This window comes from Salvelinus alpinus, chromosome 10 (assembly GCF_045679555.1).
Source record: "Salvelinus alpinus chromosome 10, SLU_Salpinus.1, whole genome shotgun sequence".
NCBI lineage: Eukaryota > Metazoa > Chordata > Actinopteri > Salmoniformes > Salmonidae > Salvelinus > Salvelinus alpinus.
Genome location: NC_092095.1, coordinates 29,007,614 through 29,033,976, shown reverse-complemented (window position 1 = coordinate 29,033,976; position 26,363 = coordinate 29,007,614). Strand labels below are relative to the sequence as shown.

Here is a 26,363-nt window from a genome sequence, read left to right as displayed (position 1 = left end):
GGTCTCTCCGTGAGGGAGGGCCAGGCTCAGGTGTGGGAGAGCCACCATTTTGTTCCAGCTCATTAGGTCAGAATGAAGATCAGTATGGTGCCACTCAGCAAGATGGCTGTCCAGAAGGTCTCCTGTCACTGGGAGATGATGGAGCTGCTATTACAATGTCATGGTTGTCATGGTCCACCTTGCTTTCTCACACCCTCAGGCCAAGCTGATGGCTGTATTACTCCTGGGGTTGGATTTTACAGTAGTTTAGCCACTGTTTCTGTAATCAACCCATCAATGTAAACCTTCTCCACCATTTCACACCCACCACATCTTCTTTCCTTCATAATCAGCAATAAGTGAGATTGTTGAAGTTGAAAACCTACCCTGTCTGACAACTGTGTTTCATCATAGCTAGCTAGCGTCTCTCCGGTCCAAAACATACATCACATATATACTGAAGCATTCATAGATCTGTCTGTCAAAACAGATGGTCACCAAATCATGTTAGCCTAAATCTCTGTTTTTTTGTTCCCTCTAAACATAATCTTTGTTAACTATGCCCTATTCCCTAATAGTGCACAACTTTTGACCAGTGCCCTTGTCAAAAGTAGTGCCAGAATAGCGATTAGGATGCCATTTGGGATGTAACCTATATCTGCATAACTGTGTTGGTCATTGGTTTTCCATCTGCTTGTCTCCCCATAGAGATGTGTAGTGATAATAAGCAGCTCTTAGCATGTGTCCCAAATGGCACCCTATTCTCTATAATGTGCACTACTTTTGACCAGGGCCCATAGCGCACTATGCAGGGAATAAGGTGCCATTTGGGACGTAAATCTCAGATGGAGCAGTAAGAGCTTTTTTGGAGAGTATTTTGGACAGGCATTGTCCGGGACAGCCTGCCCAGACATCCTCACAGCCCTGTACAAACACTGGCACTGTTTAGACCCTCAGCCCTCAGGCAGGGATTGGCAGGACACACACACACGTAGGCGAAAACACAGACGTGTACATACACAACACACGCCAGATGTTATTTGTTATTTTTCTTATTTTTTTCATTTTTATTTGTATTTATTTATTGTTTACTTCAGTTTATTTAGTAAATACTTTCTTAACACTTGTTTTTTTTCTTAAAACTGCATTGTCTACACGTGTTGTATTCGGCGCAATTTGTTTTGATGTTAGAAACACTAGATTACCAAAAAAACATGCCCTACTCACACACGCACGATGAAGCCCACTTAACTCCTTACACTGTCACTGGAAGACTCTAAACAACCCAACAAGAGGCTATACTCAATAGTAAAAAGGTTCTGTCTAATGTTAGCACCCAACCCACATTCACACTGCAGCCCAAATCAAATGGCACCCTATTCCCTATGCAGTACACTACTTTTAACCAGGACCCATAAGCTGCCCCAGAGGGCTCTGGTCAAAAGAAGTGTGCTATATAAGGACCAGGGTGCCATTTGGGATGCATTCTCAATTAGCCACGCCAATGATCCGTAGCAATGCTCTTTTCATGGGACTTCTTGAGGAATGAAGAAGCTGAGAGGCAGATAAAGAGTGTCATTGTGTGATATGCCACGCTAACAGCCCCAAATCGCCACATTCTCCTTACAACTGGAATTACAGCGCTAATACAATGCTATAAAACTTGATCATGGGACGGGGAAGCACATTGACACTGTGCTGAGGCAGCTGTCTTCAAAGCCAATGTCCCAAATGGCACCCTATTCCCTATAAAAGGCACTACTTTTGACCAGGACCCATAGGGCTGTGATCAAATGTAGTGCAGTATATAGAGAATAGGGGGCCATTTGGGACAGACGGGAGGGTTCCATCTGTCACCTTCCTCTCCCTTTAACTCAACTCAATTGAACATGATTCAGTGTTAATTTGACCTGATTTGGTTCACTTTTCTACTGACTTTTTACCTTCAGAGAACAAAGGTCAACTTCAGTTCTCATTGGGACACAGGAAATGGATAAATATGTTACGCACTCAGCCATTTCTAATATTCAAGTGAAGTTCCAACAATGATGCCCACTCATCTACGAGACCCCTAAACACACACACCTTGAACTTTAACCTCTGACAACCAGATTCCAGCCCCTGACAGTAGTGATGTCCTGACATTCCTATTACACCATGGGAGATGAGAGACAAAGAGAGAGCAGGGGTAGCCTTGCTGTAGACCCAGGAACAAAGGAGGCTTATCTCATAGGAGAGATAATTGACTACAGTACCTTCAGAAACTATTCACACCCCTTGACTTTTTCCACATTTTGTTGTGTTACAGCCTGAATTTAAAATGGATTCAATTGTGATTTTTTTTGTCACTGGCCTATGTTTAGAAATGTTAATTAATTAATAATGAAAAGCTGAAATGTCTTGAGTCAATTATTCAACCGATTGGAAACCTCATCTCTGTACCCCACACATACAAGTATCTGTAAGGGCCCCCAGTCGAGCAGTGAATTTCAAACAGATTCAACCACAAAGACCAGGAAGGTTTTCCAATGTCTCTCTAACATGCTGACCAAACCGGACGTGCGTGGACGTTGATTTTGTTCGACCACACCAGAAGCAATCAGGACACGCAGGTTGAAATATCAAAACAAACCCTGATCCAATTATATTCATTTGGGGAAATTAGCTTGCTCTTGCTAGCTAATTTGTCCCGGATATAAACATTGGGTTGTTATTTTACCTGAAATGCACAAGGTCCTCTACTCCGACAATTAATCCACAGATAAAAGGGTAAACTAAATTCGTTTCTCATCATCTCTCCTCCTTCAGGCTTCTTTTTCTTCTTTGGACTTTATATGGAGGTTGGTAACCAACTTTACAGAATTACTACATCTGACCGGAGTGTGGACTTCAGTTCATCTTACAATCCCCCACATGGGTATATGCTCCTAAAAACCAATGAGGAGATAGGAGTGACCGGACTTGCAGCGCATCACAAATTGAACCAATTTCTATTTTAGCGCCTGGCTACGCAGACGCTCGCTGACGTGCGTGAGCAGTGTGGGTGCAATGATTGAATAACATGCATGTGTACATTTATTTTGCAACGCTTGCACAACTGACGCAAGCGGTGTGGTCAGCATGTAAGAAGGGCACCTATTGGTAGAATGGTACAAATACAAAAAGCTGACATTGGATATCCCTTTGAGCATGATGAAGTTACTAATTACACTTTGGATGGTGTATCAATACACCCAGTGACTACAAATATACTGCAGTCCTTCCTAACTCAGTTCCCAGAGAGGCAGGAAACCACTCAGGGATTTCACCATGAGGCCAATAGTGACTTTAAAACAGTTTGAGTTTCATGGCTGTGATAAGATAAAACTGAGGATGGATCAACAACATTGTAGTTACTCTACAATACTAACCTGTTTGCAACAAGGCACTAAAGTAATACTGCAAAACATGTGACAAAGCAATTAACTTTTTGTCCTGAATACAAAGTGTTATGTTTGGGGCAAATCTAATACAACACATTACTAAGTACCCCTCTCCATATTTTCAAGCATAGTGGTGGCTGCATCACGTTATGAAAATGCTTATAATCGTTAAGGACAGGTGAGTTTTTCAGGACAAGAAAAATAAACGGAATGGGGCTAAGCACAGGCAAAATCCTAGAGGAAAACCTGGTTCAGTCTGCTTTCCAACAAAGATGAATTCACCTGAATACATGAGCAGGACAATAACCTAAAAAACAAGGGTTGTATTTGAGTAGATTGGTGAGAGAAAAAATATATTTAATCAATTTTGAATTCAAGCTGTGCCACAACAAATTGTGCAAAAAGTCGAGGGGTATGAATACTTTCTGAAAGCGCTGTACGTCCCAAATGCCACCCTATTCCCTATGTAGTGTACTACTTTTGACCAGAGCCCTGTGTGAATAGGGTTCCATTTGGGACGCACATAATGATAACCTTCAGGATGTGTTCAAACCTGAGGGAATAGTTGACTAGAATATTGTGTTATTCTGTTATCTGGCATTGCAAATGCTTTGCATATGGAAGGTATTTGGCATCTTTCAGAAGAGTGATAGAAAATCTCCAAATGTGAAGGAAATATGAGAATTCTTGATCAGAAGTCGTTTTTCTTAGCCTTTTCCTTCAGACCAAAACTGACACATTTAAAAGGAATGACCTCTTGAGAAAGCTTAAGTGAACCCAACCAAAGCAAACTATAGACCAAAGACCCTCAACTTAGTAAGAGGGGCAAAAACATTTCTCTTTGCCCCACAAAAGTCCCCCTAGAACATAGTTCTATACGTCTGTAGGAAACAAGAGGTCTTTTATGCCAGACCCAGAGGCTATGTCACAAATAGCACCCTATATTCCCTATTTAGTGCACTACTTTTGGCCAGGGCCCATATGGAATAGTGTGCCATTTGGTACTCAACCTGACTACTGCAGAGTCATACTGTTTCTGCTTCCTAATTGTTTTGGAGGATTAGCGCCACTAATGAGCCTTTAAATTAGTCTTTACTCCTTTACTGTACTCATCAAGGGTTCAGCTGCAGTAGTAGAATATTGGGGACGGACCAGCCGTCCAGGAGAAGAAAAGGGCCTGGGGACGGGGGTTCAAAGTCGACCAAAACAAAAAGGGCACTATGGAGTTTCCAGTCAGTCCCTCTGACACGCACACAGCTGCCAGATGGAGTAAGAAATGTGCAATTTTCAGATTAATGGCCATCAACACTGAGTCAGCGTCCCAAATGGCACCCTGTTCCCTTACTAGTCTACTACTTTTGACCTGAGCCCTATGAGAATAAGTTGCCGCTTAGGGTGCTTATTGGTAGACAGCATGATAATCTTCACTTTCATGACTAATGATATAAAACAACCTCTCCCTCCACTACTAACCATGAATTACAAGAAAAGCCTTGCAGCTGTATAGGGAGTGAGAGAGCTATGGTAGTATACATTACACACTCCAGCAGCACACATCATTATAACTATGCCATCAGGCCCTACTTCCTCCTCTCATCTGCGTTGTTCCTCTCAGCCTTGGCTAGCCTGGAGATGGACAGAGCGAGAGGGAGAGAGGAGGGAGAGAGAGAGAGAAAGAGCGAGAGTGAGAATCAAAAAGAGAGGGAAAGAGAGAGAGTGGGGGGGGGGGGGGGGCTTGCCCCTAACGAGCAGGCCTATTATGAATGAGGGACTTACTTCAGGGTCCCAGTGACATCTGGTTTAGGTTTGACACTCAGAACCTCTCCTCCAATATAACTTTTCATGTTCAGCCTGACAAGGAACAAAATGGACGGAGGATTCTATTTCCAGAGGAACATAAGGAGTTGTGATGATCGGGACAGTTCACTTTCAGGGGAAAGAGGAGGATCTTTAAGGATCAATCAGTGTCATGCGCATTCCATTGTCCCTCTTCCTTTTATTTCCTCCATTGTTCAATTCCCTTCATTGTTCAGTAATGACTGATAAATGCACAAGACGGTGCTGCCAAACAGAAGACTGAGCCAGATGCATTCCGTCTGCCATGTCGTGCGCTAGCCGTCTGTGTTTGTATGTGTGTGAGGGTCGTGTGTTATCTGTGGCTGTAAGGAATGCACAGCCAATCAGAGGGCTTCCCAAAGCTCCTTAACCGCAATCCACCATTGTCCCTCTGGGGCTTGTAATGGTTTCCCTCTACCTCCTTGGCTTGGGATGACTTCACACACTTGAGCACACACACACACACACACACGCACAAGCATGTACACACAGATACACACACACTCATTCTCCTTATCTCACCCCCCATGTAACCCATGTGTGTGTTGTGTGTGTGAGTGTGTAGCTCAGGAGGCCCATCCCAGCCCAAGTGGCTGAGGTTAGTCTAAACTAGCCGCGATCAAAGCCACATAACCACTCAGGTCAGTGCACGGTCAGGGCACAGGACGCTGTGTGGTTAGAGGCCTTCACAGCAGCCTACCAGTCAACCATTCAGCCAGCCAGCCATCCCTGCACTAGCTAGCTAGCTTTGTTGCCATGGTTTCTGAGTGTACTGTACTTCAGTGAGGGCCTGACTTCACCTATTGAGCGAGAGAGAGCTATGGGCTGTGCAGCAACGAAGGATAATCTCAGAGGTAGAGAGAGAGAAACAGAGAGACAGAGAGAGAGATTAGGAATATGTGTGTGTGCCGAGATGCCAAATAAAACATGAGAGAGAATGTATAAGGCGATCTCTGTGTGTAGAAGAGGGAGAGACAGAATCTACTGATTTGGTTCTGATACCGCTCCCATATTTCAGCCCAGCCTTGATTACTCCCACTTGTTTTTCCAAGGGGGGTGGGGGGGGGGGATTATTATGGAGCCCCATGAGCTTAATATTGAGGTTTGTTCCAAATGTTGCTCTTATCCTGTTGGGGAATTTGGCTGGGCGGATGCCACGGGGCCTGGTACACTGAGAAGAATCTTTGTGAGGAGGGCCCTGGGTGCCCTGAGTAGGCCGGGGCAGAAGGGAGTCGTGGAGGTAGAGGGGTAGGGCGCGGTGCCCATCAAGACTGGTCAAGCCTGGATCTCTCTCCCACACTGCTGTCCAGCCCACGGACTGAAGGAGTGCTGTCTCTTTAGCTACCACACTCTCACACTCACTCCAGTGACACTTCCGTCACAAAGTAAGGACAAATATGATTCAAGCCCAGTACTGACAACTGATCTATGAAAACTATAAATCAACAGAGATCTGGATTGCAACAACACAACTAAAGGAGTGCCTTGGTTCTGTGAAAGCTGAATCTGTACCGGTAGCCCGAGTTCAACCCCTAAACCCTACACCCTTAGAGAGCCCCTTTGTAGTGCCCTTACAGCCCAGCCCCAGGCTGCTAGACCCTGATCATTAATTATGTGTCCATGTAAATATATCATTAAATTAATCCAGCTCCCACGGACATCAAAGACTGAAGCAGCCCGGCCACCAGGTGGTCCGTTGGGAACTCTGCTGGGAACGCTGAGAGGCTTTGAGAACGCTGAGAGGGAAATGATTAAAACACACAAGAGGACGGCTGTTTCGGAAAAGTTGCGAGTTGACTCTGTGTGTGTACTGTGTGTTCGTGAGGGAGAACGTGTATGTGTGTGGTTGAAAGATACACACTTTCTCCCTCTCAAAGTGCTGTACATAGTATGTCTCTGTTAATAATACCATTCCTTACTAGACAACAAGCTAGCTAAGATGCAACTAACATATAAGCCTAACTATAGCTAACAAGCTGCTTAACTAAGTAATAAATCAACCAACCAGGACCACACACCACAACTGTAACCATTCAGATGTGGGCCATCTGCAAATGAACAGTAGACATTGGGAATGTTTACATGCACAGTAATAGTATGATATTAAACTGATTATGGCAGTAGGTCAAGTATGGCAATAGTCATGTAAACACCTTACTCTGCTTATCTTAAATTGGAGTAAGGTCAAATATTGAAGTAAACATACGCTGATTAAAACACCTGGTTTTCTGAGCAATCTTTTGAATTATTAGGACATGTAAACAGCTTAAATCGGCATTCCAGCTGTGTTCTTGATCTGCTCATGTGCCAGCACCGGTATGTCCCTCTTATGCATGAGTGAAATGAGTTCGGAAAAACTGAAAGTATGCTTCTTAGAAATAGTTTTCACATACAAACTCCCATACTGCTAAGTCATTAGGAAGCCCTGGTGTCTATACTAGTCCCATACTGCTAAGTCATTAGGAGGCCCTGGTGTCTCATTAGGAGGCCCTGGTGTCTATACTAGTCCCATACTGCTGAGTCATCAGGAGGCCCTGGAGTCTATACTAGTCCCATACTGCTGAGTCGTCAGGAGGCCCTGCTGTCTATACTAGTTACATACTGCTGAGTCATCAGGAGGCCCTGGTGTCTATACTAGTCCCATACTGCTGAGTCATCAGGAGGCCCTGGTGTCTATACTAGTCCCATACTGCAAAGTCATCAGGAGGCCCTGGTGTCTATACTAGTCCCATACTGCTAAGTCATTAGGAGGCCCTGGTGTCTCATCAGGAGGCCCTGGTGTCTATACTAGTCCCATACTGCTGAGTCATCAGGAGGCCTTGGTGTCTATACTAGTCACATACTGCTGAGTCATCAGGAGGCCCTGATGTCTCATCAGGAGGCCCTGGTGTCTATACTAGTTACATACTGCTGAGTCATCAGGAGGCCCTGGAGTCTATACTAGTCTCATACTGCTGAGTCATTAGGAGGCCTTGGTGTCTATACTAGTCCCATACTGCTGAGTCATCAGGAGGCCCTGGTGTCTATACTAGTCCCTTACTGCTTAGTTATCAGGAGGCTTTGGTGTCTATACTAGTCACATACTGCTGATTCATCAGGAGGCCCTGGTGTCTATACTAGTCCCATACTGCTGAGTCATCAGGAGGCCCTGGTTTCTCATTAGGAGGCCCTGGTGTCTATACTAGTCCCACACTGCTGAGTCATCAGGAGGCCCTGGTGTCTATACTAGTCACATACTGCTAAGTAATCTGGAGGCCCCGGTGTCTATACTAGTCCCATACTGCTGAGTCATCAGGAGGCCCTGGTTTCTCATTAGGAGGCCCTGGTGTCTATACTAGTCCCATACTGCTGAGTCATCAGGAGGCCCTGGTGTTTATACTAGTCCCTTACTGCTAAGTAATCTGGAGGCCCCGGTGTCTATACTAGTCCCATACTGCTGAGTCATCAGGAGGCCCTGGTTTCTATACTAGTCCCATACTGCTGAGTCATCAGGAGGCCTTGGTTTCTCATTAGGAGGCCCTGGTGTCTATACTAGTCCCATACTGCTGAGGCATCAGGAGGCCCTGGTGTCTCATTAGGAGGCCTTGGTGTCTATACTAGTCCCATACTGCTGAGTCATCAGGGGGCCTTGGTTTCTCATTAGGAGGCCTTGGTGTCTATACTAGTCCCATACTGCTGAGTCATCAGGAGGTCCTGGTGTCTATTCTAGTCCCGCACTGCTAAGTAATCTGGAGGCCCTGATGATACTCTTGAAAAGTTTAAAGAGAGAGCTCCAGGAGACTCCTTTTATAAGATAATTAATAGAGGGAGTAAAAAAACACACCCAGAGAGAGAGAGAGAGAGAGAGAGAGAGAGAGAGAGAGAGAGAGAGAGAGAGAGAGAGAGAGAGAGAGAGAGAGAGAGAGAGAGAGAGAGAGAGAGAGAGAGAGAGAGAGAGAGAGAGAGAGAGAGAGAGAGAGAGAGAGAGAGAGAGAGAGAGAGAGAGAGAGAGAGAGAGAAATGAAAGATCGAGGAAAAGCAATTACAGTGATGTGGTCTTTGATGTACATGCAGAGTGATTAGGACAAACAGAGAATCAGCCACAATTAAATATGGGCTTATGGAACATTTTTTTAAACATTAATTGCAGCTGCAACTACAACAGTTTGCTCATTAAATGACTGTGGTCAACAACAACAAAAAAGCAGCCAACAAGTGCACAGCATATGTGAGAACTCCTTCCAGACTGTTGGAAAAGCATTCCAGGTGAAGCTGGTTGAGAGAATGCCAAGTGTGTGCAAAGCTGTCATCAAGGCAAAGGGTAGCTACTTTGAATAATTTCAAATATAAAATATATTTTGATTTGTTTAACACTTTTTTGGTTACTACATGATTCCATATGGGTTATTTCATAGTTTTGATGTCTTCACTATTATTCTACAATGTAGAACATTTTAAAATAAAGAATAACCCTGGAATGAGTAGGTGTGTTCAAACTTTTGACTGGTACTGTATAGATCATAATTCTACAATATACTGTATGTATCTATTTTCATCCATATAGCCTTTCTAGACAACCACAGGGGTGTGTACCAAATGGCATCCTAATCCCCATACAGTGCACTATAGTGCACCCTATGTAGTGCACTACCATAATGGCCTCTGGTCAAAAGTAGTGCACTACATAGGAAATAGTGTAACATTTAGCACATAACCCAGGTTCTCCCATTTAAAACAGTCTATGGACCAAATCTGCCAGTCAAACTCACTCGTGATGGGTGGCTTTCTCCTCTCTGTGTGCCACAATTCAAATATATCTTGCATAAATGACTCCCCAAAACCACAAAAAAAGAAGTTGAGCAAATTGTTTCAATGGGTTTCCACTGAGGTCATTGTTAATAAAGAGATATACTTCTTTCCCATGAAATCAGCAGCATGGTGGCACAGTGAGAGAGGCACACACACACACACACACACACACACACACACACACACACACACACACACACACACACACACACACACACACACACACACACACACACACACACACACACACACACACACACACACACACACACACACACACACACACACACACACACACACACACACACACACACACACACACACACACACACACACACACACAGACACACAGAGAGAGACAGAGACAGAGAGAGAGAGACACACACACAGAGAGAGAGACAGAGACAGAAACAGAGAGAGACAGAGAGACAGAGAGAGAGGCACACACACAGAGAGAGACAGAGAGACAGAGAGAGAGGCACACACACAGAGAGAGACAGAGACAGAGAGAGAGGCACACACACACATAGAGAGAGACAGAGACAGAGAGAGAGGCACACACACACATAGAGAGAGACAGAGACAGAGAGAGAGGCACACACACACAGAGAGAGAGACAGAGACAGAGAGAGAGAGAGAGGCACACACACAGAGAGAGGCACACACACAGAGAGAGAGACAGAGACAGAGAGAGGCACACACACAGAGAGAGGCACACACACACAGAGAGAGACAGAGACAGAGAGAGAGGCACACACACAGAGAGGCACACACACACAGAGAGAGACAGAGACAGAGAGAGGCACACACACAGAGAGAGGCACACACACAGAGAGAGAGACAGAGACAGAGAGAGGCACACACACAGAGAGAGGCACACACACAGAGAGAGAGACAGAGACAGAGAGAGGCACACACACAGAGAGAGGCACACACACACAGAGAGAGACAGAGACAGAGAGAGAGGCACACACACAGAGAGAGGCACACACACACAGAGAGACAGAGAGAGAGGCACACACACACAGAGAGAGACAGAGAGAGAGAGAGAGGTACACACACAGAGACAGAGACAGAGAGAGAGGCACACACACACAGAGAGAGACAGAGACAGAAACAGAGAGAGACAGCGACAGAGAGAGGCACACACACAAAGAGAGAGACAGACAGAGAGACCAAAGCGAGTCAGTAGCATTTTCGTATTTTTATAAAAGCTCTGTATTTTACCCACTTCAGTAATCCCGGAATGCATGTTTCTGCACTGATCACTGACATGAGAAGTGTGGCACAGATTCAAGACTAAAATCCCTCTTTCATGAACATGGGGCTTTCTTTCTGAGAAGGAGAGAAAGAAAGAGAAGCTATAAGGAACAAGTTGTTGGACTAAGGATCGGCCCTGGTGTTGAGTCATTCATCTGTGAGTGTGTGTGTGTGTGTGTGTGTGTGTGTGTGTGTGTGTGTGTGTGTGTGTGTGTGTGTGTGTGTGTGTGTGTGTGTGTGTGTGTGTGTGTGTGTGTGTGTGTGTGTGTGTGTGTGTGTGTGTGTGTGTGTGTGTGTGTGTGTGTGTGTGTGTGTGCCATTCAGAGGTGTAGTCAGTGAGGATAGTCATGCTTGCTATTTAGAGCAGGTTATTCATTGACACTGGTGTAAGAAAAGACTCTGCTGATCTAGTTATGGCACCCTATTCCCAATTTGGTCAAAGTAGAGCACTATACAGGGAATAGGGTGCCATTTGGGATGTGAACAGTCTTTCTCGAGTGATTAATGCTCCTCCTCCAGAACAGAGCCACTTGTTCGACAGATTTGTTTTAAAGGGCAGGACAATTGTTTTGACATGGCATAGAGCAATTTGGGTCTTGTTTGTGGACTTTGTGGACTGCGTGCGTGTGTGTGACAAATTGCTACACCACAGCAACCACAAGAATGGAGTTAGCGCCGATCTCAAGTGTAATCCAAACACCAGGATTAACATAAGACGTTTCAGAGTGCTATGTTCGATACAACAAGGGTGCTTCCCAAATGGCACCCTATTCCCTAATTTGGGTACGTCCCAAACGGCACCCTATTCCTTATGGTACCTGGTCAAAAGTAGTGCACTACATATGAAACAGGGTGCCATTTGGGACGCACTCCAATTCTCTCTACAGAATAACTTTGGACCATGCTGGAAATCCAGAGAAAAGCCATGTGTCAATCAACAGAGTAGCAAAAACAAAACCTACATCCCAATGCCTCCTGTGCAATGCCTTAGGGCAGTGTTTCCCAACCCTGGTCATCCTGTACCCCAAACAGCCCAACCCTGGTCCTCCAGTACCCCCAACAGCCCAACCCTGGTCCTCCAGTACCCCAAACAGCCCAACCCTGGTCCTCCAGTACCCCCAACAGCCCAACCCTGGTCCTCCAGTACCCCCAACAGCCCAACCCTGGTCCTCCAGAACCCCCAACAGTACACAAACCCTGGTCCTCCAGTACCCCCAACAGCCCAACCCTGGTCCTCCAGTACCCCCAACAGCCCAACCCTGGTCCTCCAGAACCCCCAACAGCCCAACCCTGGTCCTCCAGAACCCCCAACAGCCCAACGCTGGTCCTCCAGAACCCCCAACAGTACATATTTATATTGTAACCCTAGACAAACACACCTGATTCAACTTGTCAATTATTCATCAAGCCCTCAATGAGTTGAATCAGGTGTGTTTGTCTAGGGTTACAATAGAAATACGTACTGTTGGGGGTTCTGGAGGACCAGGGTTGGGCTGTTGGGGGTACTGGAGGACCAGGGTTGGGCTGTTGGGGGTTCTGGAGGACCAGGGTTGGGCTGTTGGGGGTACTGGAGGACCAGGGTTGGGCTGTTGGGGGTACTGGAGGACCAGGGTTGGGAAACACTGTCTTATGGTACTGGCAGACCTAAAACTAGGGTACTACAAACTAGGGTACTGCAGTTACACCATACAACTTGGCTCATGCCATCAACTGATATAGACTAAGGAACTGCAGGCAGTATTAATTACACTATACATCTCAATGTACTCTGGATTCCATGTGTGCACTAAAACACACATTCATGAAAATGTCCACTGCTCTTTCACGCTACGGTTGTAGATTCCAGACAGAGAGGTAGCAGCTCTATCAGCAAGCTCCCGGCTAAAGTTCCTGTGTCCTAGGAACGGTAGCGTGAAATGCTACACCGCCAGAATGTGGAGCATGTGCAGGCGTATTCTCAGAAAACCCAGAGAGACAGACCCTGAGAACAAGTTTCGCCAGACCCTGGCTGTCATAAGCAATCTACAGCCATGACCGCCACCGAGTAACACATGATACCTTGTAAAAAAAATCTCGGTGCGTTCTCGCCCCATGGCGTCTGTCTGTGCTAGGCCTTTCACTCTCCTCCGCTGTCCATGTCTCTCACACATAGGCCCCCCACACACACACACACACACACACACACACACACACACACACACACACACACACACACACACACACACACACACACACACACACACACACACACACACACACACACACACACACACACACACACACACACTTTGTGCATGTGTGTGAGTACATACTTTATGTCAGTCAGACATGCACACACACACACAGTCAGTCAGTCAGTCAGTCAAACTTAGGCATACTGAACCTGTAATTTGTACTCTGAGTGTTCTCCTCTCCTTTCCATTGCCCTGGGCGCTATGCGTGTGGCTTTCCGAGGCGTGGGTAGCGTCATTTGTAATTCAATTACTTTTATCTGTCCTGGCACACACTCCAGCACCTGCCAGCCTTAACTTACTGTATTTTAGCCAACCACTCCTTAAAGACAATATTCACCCAAGTAGAGCTATATCGCTCAATCATTCTCACTCCTTCAGCTTATCACTGTTTAGGACATTTACAGCAGAGATATTATATCCAACTTAGACCATAAAGACCCTAGACCATAAAGACCCAAGACCATAAAGACCCTAGACCATAAAGACATAAAGAACCTAGAACCCTAAAGACCCTAGACCATCAAGTCTCTAGACCATAAAGACCCTAGACCATAAAGACATAAAGAACCTAGAACCCTAAAGACCCTAAAGACCCTAAAGACCCTAAAGACCCTAGACCATAAAGACCCTAAAGACCCTAGACCATAAAGACCCTAAAGACCATAGACCATAAAGACCCTAAACCATAAAGACCCTAAAGACCCTAGACCATCAAGACCCTATACCATAAAGACCCTAAAGACCATAGACCATAAAGACCCTAAACCATAAAGACCCTAAAGACCCTAGACCATAAAGACCCTAAAGACCATAGACCATAAAACCCTAGACCCTAAAGACCATAAATACCCTAGACCCTAAAGACCATAAAGACCCTAGACCCTAAAGACCCTAGACCCTAAAGACCCAAGACCCTAAAGACCCTAGACCCTAGACCATAAAGACCCTAAAGACCATAGACCATAAAACCCTAGACCCTAAAGACCATAAAGACCCTAGACCCTAAAGACCCTAGACCCTAAAGACCCTAGACCCTAAAGACCCAAGACCCTAAAGACCCTAGACCCTAAAGACCCAAGACCCTAAAGACCCTAGACCCTAAAGACCATAAAGACCCTAGACCCTAAAGACCATAAAGACCCTAGACCCTAAAGACCCTAAAGACCCTAGACTCTAAAGACCCTAGACCCTAAAGACCATAAAGACCCTAGACCCTAAAGACCCTAGACCCTAAAGACCCTAAAGACCCTAGACCATAAAGACCCTAGACCCTAAAGACCATAAAGACCCTAGACCATAAAGACCCTAGACAGTAAAGACGCTAGACCATAAAGACCATAAAGACCCTAGACAGTAAAGACCCTATACCAAATACCCTATACCAAAGACCCTATATCCTAAGGAACATAAAGACCCTAAAGACCATAAAGACCCTGACCCTAAAGACCATCAAGACCATCAAGACCCTAAAGACCCTATACCAAAGACCCTATATCCTAAGGAACATAAAGACCCTAAAGACCATAAAGACCCTAGACCCTAAAGACCATAAAGACCCTAGACCATAAAGACCCTAAAGACCATAGACCATAAAGACCCTAAAGACCATAAAGACCCTGACCCTAAAGACCATCAAGACCCTAGACCCTAAAGACCCTATACCAATGACCCTATATCCTAAGGAACATAAAGACCCTAAAGACCATAAAGACCCTAGACCATAAAGACCCTAAAGACCATAGACCATAAAGACCCTAAAGACCCCAAAGACCCTAGACCATAAAGACCCTAGACCCTAAATACCATAAAGACCCTAGACCCTAAATACCATAAAGACCCTAGACCATAAAGACCCTAGACCCTAAAGACCATAAAGACCCTAGACCCTAAAGACCATAAAGACCCTAGACCCTAAAGACCATAAAGACCCTAGACCCTAAAGACCATAAAGACCCTAGACCATAAAGACCCTAGACCCTAAAGACCCTAGACCCTAACGACCCTAGACCATAAAGACCCTAGATCCTAGACCCTATAGACCATAAAGACCCTATACCATAAAGACCCTAGACCCTAAAGACCCTAGACCATAAAGGCCACAAAGACTCTATAAAATGAAGACCCTAGTAAAAAGACCACAAGACTAGGGGCCATTCGCCCGCACATGGTCACATAACACACGAATATACACACACAGTCTCACACACGAGGGACAGCGTCTGAATGTGTGTGCGCTCCAGGGGCAGAAGGAAGAAAAGGAGCAGAGGAGCTGAAGCAAATGCATGCTGGCTTTTATTAGTGGAGCTGTCCAACCATCAAGAGGAAGGAGAGACAGAGAGACAGAGACAGAGAGAGAGAGAGACAGAGAGGAGAGAGAGACAGAGAGACAGACATACAGAGAGAGACAGAGAGACAGAGAGAGAGACAGAGAGAGACAGAGAGACAGAGAGAGAGCATAATAAAGAGCCGTGGGCTGTGTTCATCACAAATCCCTCCCTCTTCCCTTCCTCTCTCCTCCTCCTCTTTTCCCTTCCTCCCCCCTCAATCTCCCTCCTTCCTCCCTTATTATCTCCATTCTGTATAGTCGGTGGATGAAAGGTTTGGATCCTCCAGGGGCCACCACTTCTCCCAAACCCCCAGCCTACTTCCATTGGATGGATGCATTCTGACAGCCTGCTTAATGGTACGTGATACAGGCAGGACCCTTTCTCTTGACAATCACAAACAGATTGCTGCTCCCCAGGGAGCAGATTATGGGACAACAGGGATGACAAGGCAGGGACACTGCAGGCCTCTGGTGGGTAGGAGGGGAGGACAAGGGGTTGTGGTTAGTGTGTGTGTACACGTGTGTGTACACGTGTGTGTGTACACACATGTTAACCATGTTTGCCTGATTCTGCTCCCATGCCTGCCTTTTGCTCAAAAGATGGTCGTGTGTGTCCATAAGCGTGCATATGTATTTTGTGTGTGTGTGTGTGTGTGTGAACGTGCGCCTAAATAACAGTATAATAACGTGAGGCCCATCCTCTGATCACAACATACTCACCCCTGACACTACCCTCCTAAGAGGCATCTCTCTCCTCTCTTCATCCCCCTCCTCTTCTCCTCCCATGTTCACACCTCCCCTTTCTTCTTTCCTCCCCGCTTCTTTGCGCTCAACGTCCCCCTTTTCTCCTCCTCCCTCCCTCCCTCCCTCCCCGCTCTCTTGTTCTCACTATAAGCCCCTGCTGCATCCACGTGCAGTAACACAGCGAAGGACTCCCCCGCTCTCCCCTCCCATTCACTCTCACTCACTGCAACAAACTAAAGGGCCCATGTGTCTTTCAACTAACTCACTACAAAACTACAGGCTCTAACTTTGTTCTGACTGACCGCACAGCACCCTAACTTGTGAGTGAGGTTACAGTCCAAAACACGGAACTTCACAACTGCTCATCAAGGTCGAGAAAGGAGAGATGGTGGCAGACACTACTTAAAACAAAACACACAGAGGTGGAGGATGTATGGTCTCGTTTAGCTTCTCATTACCGTCTCGTTTACCTTCCATGACACCTCTAGCTCCAGAGAGGAAGACTGCGCAAACACTTGGGAGTGCTGTTGTGAGCACCCGGAGCAGCCCACTGCAGAGTGCATGTGCCTGTGAGTGCATGCATTTCTTGCTCTTAAAAACCCCAGGAAACTTTACTGCGACAGTTTCGCTCTGTAGCTTCATACTAGAACACTACCAACAACACACCGTCTCTCTATCTCTGCTAGAACACTACCAACAACACACAGTCTCTCTATCTCTGCTAGAACACTACCAACTACACACAGTCTCTCTATCTCTGCTAGAACACTACCAACAACACACACACACTTTATCTCTGCTAGAACACTACCAACAACACACAGTCTCTCGATCTCTGCTAGAACACTACCAACAACACGCAGTCTCTCTATCTCTGCTAGAACACTACCAACAACACACAGTCTCTCTATCTCTGCTAGAACACTACCAACAACACACAGTCTCTCTATCTCTGCTAGAACACTACCAACAACACACAGTCTCTCTATCTCTGCTAGAACACTACCAACTACACACAGTCTCTCTATCTCTGCTAGAACACTACCAACAACACACAGTCTCTCTATCTCTGCTAGAACACTACCAACTACAAGGCAACCGAAAGAGAAAGAAAGTGTCTCTCTGAAACGGATCTAAAGACTGTGATCACACAAAGGATATGAGGCTATTCGGAGCAAATGGCACCCTATTCTTTATACAGGGCATTACTTTTTACCCGAGCCCTATAGGCCATGGTCAATAGTAGTGCACTATTTAGGGAATAGGGGGCCATTTGGGACGCACCCTGGTAAGATGAGCTCACTGCCTGCTGTTTGGTAAATACTGGTCATTTAGTTTGATAGAGGATGATAGAGGAGGACAGACAATCTCTCTGGTCTCTACCATGCAATCAGCCTGCAGAGAGGAGCTGTACTGTCATCAAGACTGGATAGAGAGATAAACCAGGAAAGAGGAGAGAGAGGGAGGACAGAGTGAGTGGGGGGGAGAAGAAGGAGAAATTGGGAGGGAGAGAGAGAAATAAGAGTGAGCTAAGGGAGGAGAAAAAGAGAGTGAGAGAGAGAGGGATGAGGAGGGTGGTTGAGTTTCCTTCCTAAAACACAGGCTGCCTGCTGAGAAGAGACAGCTCTTTTAAATAGTGTCACTCACTGGCTCACACAGTCGTTTATGCTCTCTTTATCTCTTCCATCTACTCTCTCTTTCCATCCCAATTTCTCCCTCTTTACCCATCTCCGCATGTAAACCATGCAGAGATGGTCTGTCTTTAGTCTCTGTCCTCATCTCTGCTTGTTCTCTTTCCATCCCTCTCTCTCTCCTTCCCAATTGGTCCCAGAGAGACATTGTGTTTGTATTTGTATTTATTAAGGATCCACCATTAGCTGCCAAGGCAGCAGCTACTCTTCCTGGGGTCCAAACAAATTAAGCAAAATGTAATAAAACAGTTCACATAACATTATTACGTCACTAAATATCTGAAATACAACATTTATAATACTATCATACCTACATGTGTGTGGAGTGAGTGTGCTAGTGTGTGTGTTCATGTGTGTGTGCCTGTGTGTGTCTCCTCATAGTCCTCATTGTTCCGTAAGGTGTCGTTTTTTTTCTTCTTCTGATTTTACTGCTTGCATGAGTTACTTGAGGTGGAATAAAGTTAATGTAGTCATGGTTCTGTGTAGTACAGTGCGTTTTCCAGAGTCCGTTCTGGACTTGGGGACTGTGAAGAGACCTCTGGTGGCATGTCTTGTGGGGCTGTGTTCTAGTCCCTTAAACAGACAGCTCTGTGATTTCAACATGTCAATACCTCTCACAAAGTCAAGTCGTGATGCAGTCAATCTCTCCTCTACTTTGAGCCAGGAGAGTTGTTACCTCTCAATGTACGTTTAAGGGCCAGCCGTGCTGCTCTGTTCTGGGCCAACTGTAATCTGCCTATGTCCCTCTGTGGCACTAGACCATATGACTGGGCAGTAGTCCAGGTGCGACAAAACTAGGGCCTGTAGGACTGTAAGACAGCAGAGCAGCGCTTTATCACGGACAGACCTCTCCTCGTCTTAGCTACGACCGTGATGGTATACAGTTCAGGGTTACACCAAGCAGTTTCTTACACTAGCAGAGAGTCTGACCACTGACTCTACCCTGTCTTATAAAGTACAACAGTATCCAGCCAGTCAGAAAGCTGTGAAACGTCGTCCACTATAGCAACAGCCGTTTGTTTGACGTAATACCCGTGAAAATGTGGTTCTGGTTTGAGGATAAAGGGACATTCTATAAACATAAAATAAGGGAGGGAAAATTGCTATACACCTATGCTTTGTATATGGATAAATGAGAGACTTAGGAAGGTAAGATACTTTACACACATTCCAAAGACTGGTCGTAAACACACATGATAGATATTTTTCCACCAGTCAGTCGACACATACAGTCATGCAGGCTTTATGCTGGCATACCCCACCACACACACACTGTTCCTCTCGCATGACTAAGATTTTCTCTGTGTCATTATAAGACTCGGTCAGCCTGTATCTATCTCGCTCGCTCATTCCCTCGCTATCCCTTTCTCTCCCTCTCTCGCTCTCTACTCAAGCCGAGTGCGTTAACACAAACACAGACACACACAGAGAGAGAGAGCCCGAGTCAGACGGAAACGACAGCGAGCGAGGCAGAGGAGAGGTAGATAGCCACTGGGACAATGTTTGTCTTGGCACGGCGCTGCCCCCTTGGAACCCCACTGACGTTATAGCTAACAGCTGCTTGTGTTGTTGCTAACACGCTAACACTAACCTGTGTGAAGGGTCTCCCCTCTTACTCTTTGGGCTGGAAATACCTTCCAGTACTTTAAGAACAATATGCACCACAAACTCAAAGAAGACTTTCCTGGGAATAGTGTTGAATATGACTTGGCTATGACAAGTGACAGCATAACTACTACTTCACTACAACTATCAACTTATAAGAGGGTCTACCTATAAGAGCTGGCACTATCAACCACTACAATTTAATTACAATCTAGACTTTGAGTATAATCTGGACTAAGCATAATCTTCACCACAAGCTATGGCAAATAAAAGCATAACAACGACTGTTGCACTGAATTTGGTAAATAGAACAGTTAAAATACTGTACATCTCAATTGTTTTGTAAAATTAGATGCCGGACAAAATTAGCACTTTGGAGGATTTACTTGGTGACTGGATATAGTACAATCTACAGTACCATTTATCCGCTGTACCTTCTCAATCTCACTGTAGCCTTCTCTTCCTAAAATCGACAACCGTCTTCGTCAATCTCTCAATAGCGCTCATCTAGCCTTCTGCCCCAACACTAAAGCTCATGGCAGGAACGGACGGACAGGCATGGAAATCAGAACCAGTCGTGTACATGTTACGCTAATTGTTCCTGGTGCATCCAATAGGCAGAGGCTTTTTACGGCGCCACTGCATAAACTTGCCATTTACTTAATCTAGGGCGGAGGAGAGAGAATCTCCCTTTTATATACCAGTAACTACATACATACAGAGATCTTCCACACAAGCCTAGTACTGTATGTACAGAGGCTCTACACAGAACTACATACATATGGAACTGATAGGTTATACATCGGTCGTGTTAAAGCTAGAGTTGGTGGTGAAGTTTCTCTTCCACCAATACCACTGAAAACATTTTCTTTAAAGGGGTGGCAGGTGGCAAGCCTAGTACCGAAAAGTTGCCGGATCGAATCCCCGAGCTGACAAGGTAAAAATCTGTCATTCTGCCCCTGAACAAGGCAGTTAACCCACTGTTCCCCGGTAGGCTGTCATTGTAAATAAGAATTTGTTCATAACTGACTTGCCTGGTTAAATAAACAATTAAAAAAACTTCCTCTACCAAAAGGCTGACTGTGGGAGGATTTATGGCAGATTTTTCAATAAATATTACAGTAAGAAAATTAGATCAAATTTCTCTGCTACCCATACAGCCGAACCATTTTACATTTACATTTGAGTCATTTAACAGGCGTGCTTAACTAGCAACCTTTCACAGCCAAAACCCCTCTATAGTATCTGCTCATCAGCCCGCTCATCAATACAACAGACTTGGTGTGAAAATCCACACAGGATGATCTATATGCAATGCTGGTTGCATTAGACCACTCTTTGATGTTAATCAGGAAGTGGACCAACGGCTGACTGGGTAAACACACACCAACACAAAAGCTTTCTCTCACCAAACTCTGTTCCTCTTTCACCAAACAGCTGCACAATGTCAGGTCACAAACACTTCACACACACACACAGTGCCCGAGCGAGGTATAAATACGATACATCACATTCCCAATCCATTCTCAATGACTCCCTTTTCACTTGAATGGAGTTAAATGGCTGAAGTCAGGCGTACATTCCGCAGCAGCGCTCTCTGACAGTCCCAAATGGCACCCTATTCCCTATATTGTGCAACGCTTTTGACAAGGGTCCATAGGTCAAAAGTAGTGCACTATATAGAGAAATAGGGTGCCATTTGGTAGTCAGTCAGGAAGACGATCCGAACAGCAACATTCATTTAGTCAGTCTGGCTCTACTGCCACTGTGAGCCAAATAACCAAACACCCTTAGTTTGATTTATCAAAGTACTCTGTGTTGCTGATTGTGTGGGTGAGTTGCGGTAACCAAGGGGAGTTTTTAGTTTGTTCAGCAAGTCCACAAAATCGAACTCCAAAATAAAATGTCCACTAGCATGGGTTAAGAATCTGCGGAACCAAACACAACGTGTGGATGAGATGAGATTTATATCAAATTCCCAATAATTCAAACTTGATAAATTTGCGTAAATAAAAAAACATACTCGTCACAAATGGACACGCAACCACCTCTGACATATTCCACTGCACTCATGTGCACAGGTCTCAGAGTGCAAGTCAATACTATCTGCTTTCTTCTTTTCAGAAACTCCGTATTAATGGTGAAGGAAGCCATGCAGTATTTATGAAACAACAATATTCCATTCATGGAATGTTGCTCCAGCGCTCTAAAATTCTAATCCTTGAGGACTATGGAATGTTGCAACGGAGGGAATTCCTGTCATTCACAGAGAAAACTCTGAAGTTCTGCGACACACACACACACACACACACAGTCTTGTCCTGAGTAGAGCGCCTGTGAAACAACTCTGTCTCTCAGTGAACAGAAGCACATCTCTGCATGCTGCCATAAATCACTGCCAACAGACCGAGAAAGAGAGAGGTGTTTGACTGTCTCTCTCACCTCTAAACTCTCTACTGGGAAAACTAGAGCTCTAACAGCAGAAAGAAACCTGGAAGCAGAAAAAGACTGAAAAAGAGAAATAGAAGGTGAAAGAAAGTGACAAAGAAAACGTTTCACATTACCTGGAAGGCAAGAGAGCAGAGTGCCGGAGTGAGAGTGTGAGAAAGAAGGATAAGGATCTCTTTTTTTTCTCCCCGTCTCCTCTTCTCTTCTTGTTCTCATGCAGAGTTCTGTTCTTGGTGGTAGAGTAGTGGAGAGGAGAGGTGGACCACACAGCTCAGCTCCTCTGGATGAAGGAGAAGAAGAGGACAACCTCTCAGCTCTAATCCCCTCTACGATGTGATAACACTCTTTAACCCCAACCATCTGTTGAGACACGTCCCTGAGCAGAGAGGCAGAGCAGACCTACCGCCTCCTCTAGTCCAGTCCCACTCCACCCTAACCAATCACAGCTCTCTGTAGGCTGGCTACTGGGTGGCTCCTTGCTGCCAGGAGGCAGGGACAAGGACAGAGGAGGGAGAGGGGAGAGACACACACACTATGGGAGAGACACAAGTAGAGAAAGCCCCTAGCCACAGTAACCTGAGAGGGAAAGAGAGAGTGAGAGTGTGTGTTTGTGTGTTGGAGAGAGAGGGAGGGGACAGAGGGAGAGTAGAGGGAGAGGGTGGGACAGAGAGTGACATGGAGGGACAGAGAGTGAGAGTAGAGTGAGAGGGGTGGGGGGCAGAGGGAGAGTAGAGTGAGAGGGGGGACAGAGAGTGAGAGTAGAGTGAGAGGGGGGACAGAGAGTGAGAGGGAGGGACAGAGAGTGAGAGAGATACAGGGCAGAGAGGCAGAGAGAGAAAGAATGAAAAATGATTGTGACAGTTGACAAAAAATGCACTGTCAACTGAACAGTTTTTGTTCAAACAGCTCTCCGGAATTCCAAAAGATACACAGATACACACACACACCCTTTCACACTCACGTACAGTGGCAGCCCCATATTCCCCCTAACCCCTGACGAGCCACCACCCTCTCCCCCTTCTCCCCTTCCAGCTCCCTTACCAGCCCTACCCACCTATCCCCCTTCTCCCCTCCCCTACCAGCCCTACCCACCTACCCCCCTTATCCCCTCCCCCCTTCCACCTCTCTCCCTTCTCCCCATGTCCTGTTTTCTACCCCTCCCCCCTGTCCCACTCAGAGTTTGTGTTCTAGGGAATCAAACTAATAAAGCTTTAGGTTCAGTTGGCTCCATGGTGTGACAACCGTTAGCACTAAAGCACTAGCTTGCAACATCTGCAGACAGACACAGGGGCAGAGAGCAGATCAGGCTACAGCCCTCACACCTTAGTGTGATAAATCATCCTCTCTCTCACACACACACACACACACACACACACACACACACACACACACACACACACACACACACACACACACACACACACACACACACACACACACACACACACACACACACACACACACACACACACACACACACACACACACACACACACACACACACACACACACACACACACACAGCTATCACCTTAAGTTAAAAAGAGGGCAGGGGGGAGAGAGCAAGAGAGAGAGACGTTAAATTCTACAACCACCTAAAAGGAAGGGATTCACAAATCTTCCACAACAAAGCCATCAGCTACAGAGAGGTGAACGTGGTGAAGAGTCCCCTAAGCACGCTGGTCCTGGGGCTCTGTTCACAAACACAAACACAAACAGACCCCAGAAGCCCCAGGACAGCAACACAATTAGACCCAACCAAATCATGAGAAAACAAAAATATACCTACTTGACACATTGGAAAGAATTAACTAGAAAACATAGCTATCTTGAATGCTATTTAGCCCTAAACAGAGAGTACACAGTTGCAGAATACCTGACCACTGCGACTGACCCAAACTTAAGGAAAGCTTTGACTATGTATAGACTCAGTGAGCATAGCCTTGCTATTGAGAAAGGCTGCCGTAGGTAGACCTTGCGCTCAAGAGAAGACAGGCTATGTGCACACTGCCCACAAAATGAGGTGGAAACTGAGCTGCACTTCCTAACCTCCTGCCAAATGTATAACCATATTAGAGACACATATTTCCCTCAGATTACATAGATCCACAAATAATCTGAAAACAAACCCAATTTTGATAAACTCCCATATCTACTGGGTGAAATACCACAGTGTGCCATCACAGCAGCATGATTTGTGACCTGTTGCCACAAGAAAAGGGCCATTTATTTCTCCTTTTGTACTTTAACTATTTGCACATTGCTACAACACTGTATATAGACATAATATGACATTTGAAATGTCTTCATTCTTTGGAACTTCTGTGAGTGTAATGTTTACTGTTCATTTTCTTGTTTATTTCACTTTTGTTATTGTTATTTATTATCTATTTCACTTGCTTTAGCAATGTTAACATACAGTTGAAGTCGGAAGTTTACATACACCAAATACGTTTAAACTCAGTTTTTCATAATTCCTGACATTTAATCCTAGTAAAAAATTCCCTGTCTTAGGTCAGTTAGGATCACCACTTTATTTTAAGAATGTGAAATGTCAGAATAATAGTATAGAGAATGATTCCCAGTGGGTCAGAAGTTTACATACACTCAATTAGTATTTGGTAACATTGCCTTTAAATTGTTTAACTTGGGTCAAACGTTTCGGGTAGCCTTCCACAAGCTTCCCACAATAAGTTGGGTGAATTTTGTCCATTTCCTCCTGACAGAGCTGGTGTAACTGAGTCAGGTTTGTAGGCCTCCTTGCTCGCACACACTTTTTCAGTTCGGCCCACTCATTTTCTATAGAATTGAGGTCAGGGCTTTGTGATGGCCACTCCAATACCTTGACTTTGTTGTCCTTAAGCCATTTTGACGCAACTTTGGAAGTATGCTTGGGGTCAATGTCCATTTGGGATACCCATTTGCCACCAAGCTTTAACTTCCTGACTGATGTCTTGAGATGTTGCTTCAATATTTCCACATAATTTTCCTGCCTCATGATTCCATCTATTTTGTGAAGTGCACGAGTCCCTCCTGCAGCAAAGCACCCCCACAACATGATGCTGCCACCTCCGTGCTTCACGGTTGGGATGGTGTTCTTTGGCTTGCAAGCCTCCCCCTTTTCCTCCAAACATAACGATGGTGATTATGGCCAAACAGTTCTATTTTTGTTTCATCATTGTTTCATTCATCTCCAAAAAGTACAATCTTTGTCTCCATGTGCGGTTGCAAACCGTAGTCTGGCTTTTTTATGGCGGTTTTGGAGCAGTGGCTTCTTCCTTGCTGAGCGGCCTTTCAGGTTATGTCGATATAGGACTCGTTTTACTGTGGATATAGATACTTGTGTACCTGTTTCCTCCAGCATCTTCACAATGTCCTTTGCTGTTGTTCTGGGATTGATTTGCACTTTTCTCACCAAAGTACGTTCATCTCTAGGAGACAGAATGTGTCTCCTTCCTGAGCAGTATGGTGGTTGAATGGTCCCATGGTGTTTGTACTTGCATACTTGCTATTGTTTGTACAGATGAACGTGGTACCTTCAGGTATTTGGAAATTGCTCCCAAGGATGAACCAGACTTGTGGAGGTCTACAAAAAAATGTCTGAGGTCCTGGCTGATTTCTTTTGATTTTCCCATGATGTCAAGCAAAGAGGCACTGAGTTTGAAGGTAGGCCTTGAAATACATCCACAGGTACACCTTCAATTGACTCAAATGATGTTAATTTGCCTATCAGAAGCTTCTAAAACCATGACATAATTTTCTGGAATTTTCCAAGCTGTTTAAAGACACAGTCAACTTAGTGTATGTAAGCTTCTGACCCACTGGAATGGTGATACAGTGAATTATAAGTTAAATAATTGGTCTGTAAACAATTGTTGTAACAATTTATTGTGTCCTGCACAAAGTAGATGTCCTAACCGACTTGCCAAAACTATAGTTTATTAACAGGAAATTTGTGGAGTGGTTGAAAAAGGAGTTTTAATGACTCAACCTAATTGTATGTAAACTTCCGACTTCAACTGTATGTTTC

The 26,363-nt window shown here is 45.3% G+C and overlaps 1 protein-coding gene across 4 annotated transcripts in view; it reads right to left on the bottom strand.

Annotated features, from left to right (window-relative positions):
* Positions 1-22,719, bottom strand: part of sulf1 (sulfatase 1) — a 68,862-nt gene extending 46,143 nt beyond the window's left edge. The window contains exon 1 of one of the 4 annotated variants that reach the window (XM_071328782.1): positions 22,450-22,719. The gene's annotated coding sequence lies outside the window, so the exon portion shown is untranslated. The remainder of the gene's footprint in view (positions 1-22,449) is intronic. The other 3 variants (XM_071328783.1, XM_071328780.1, XM_071328781.1) reach the window with 3 other exon arrangements.
* Positions 22,720-26,363: the final 3,644 nt, after the last annotated feature.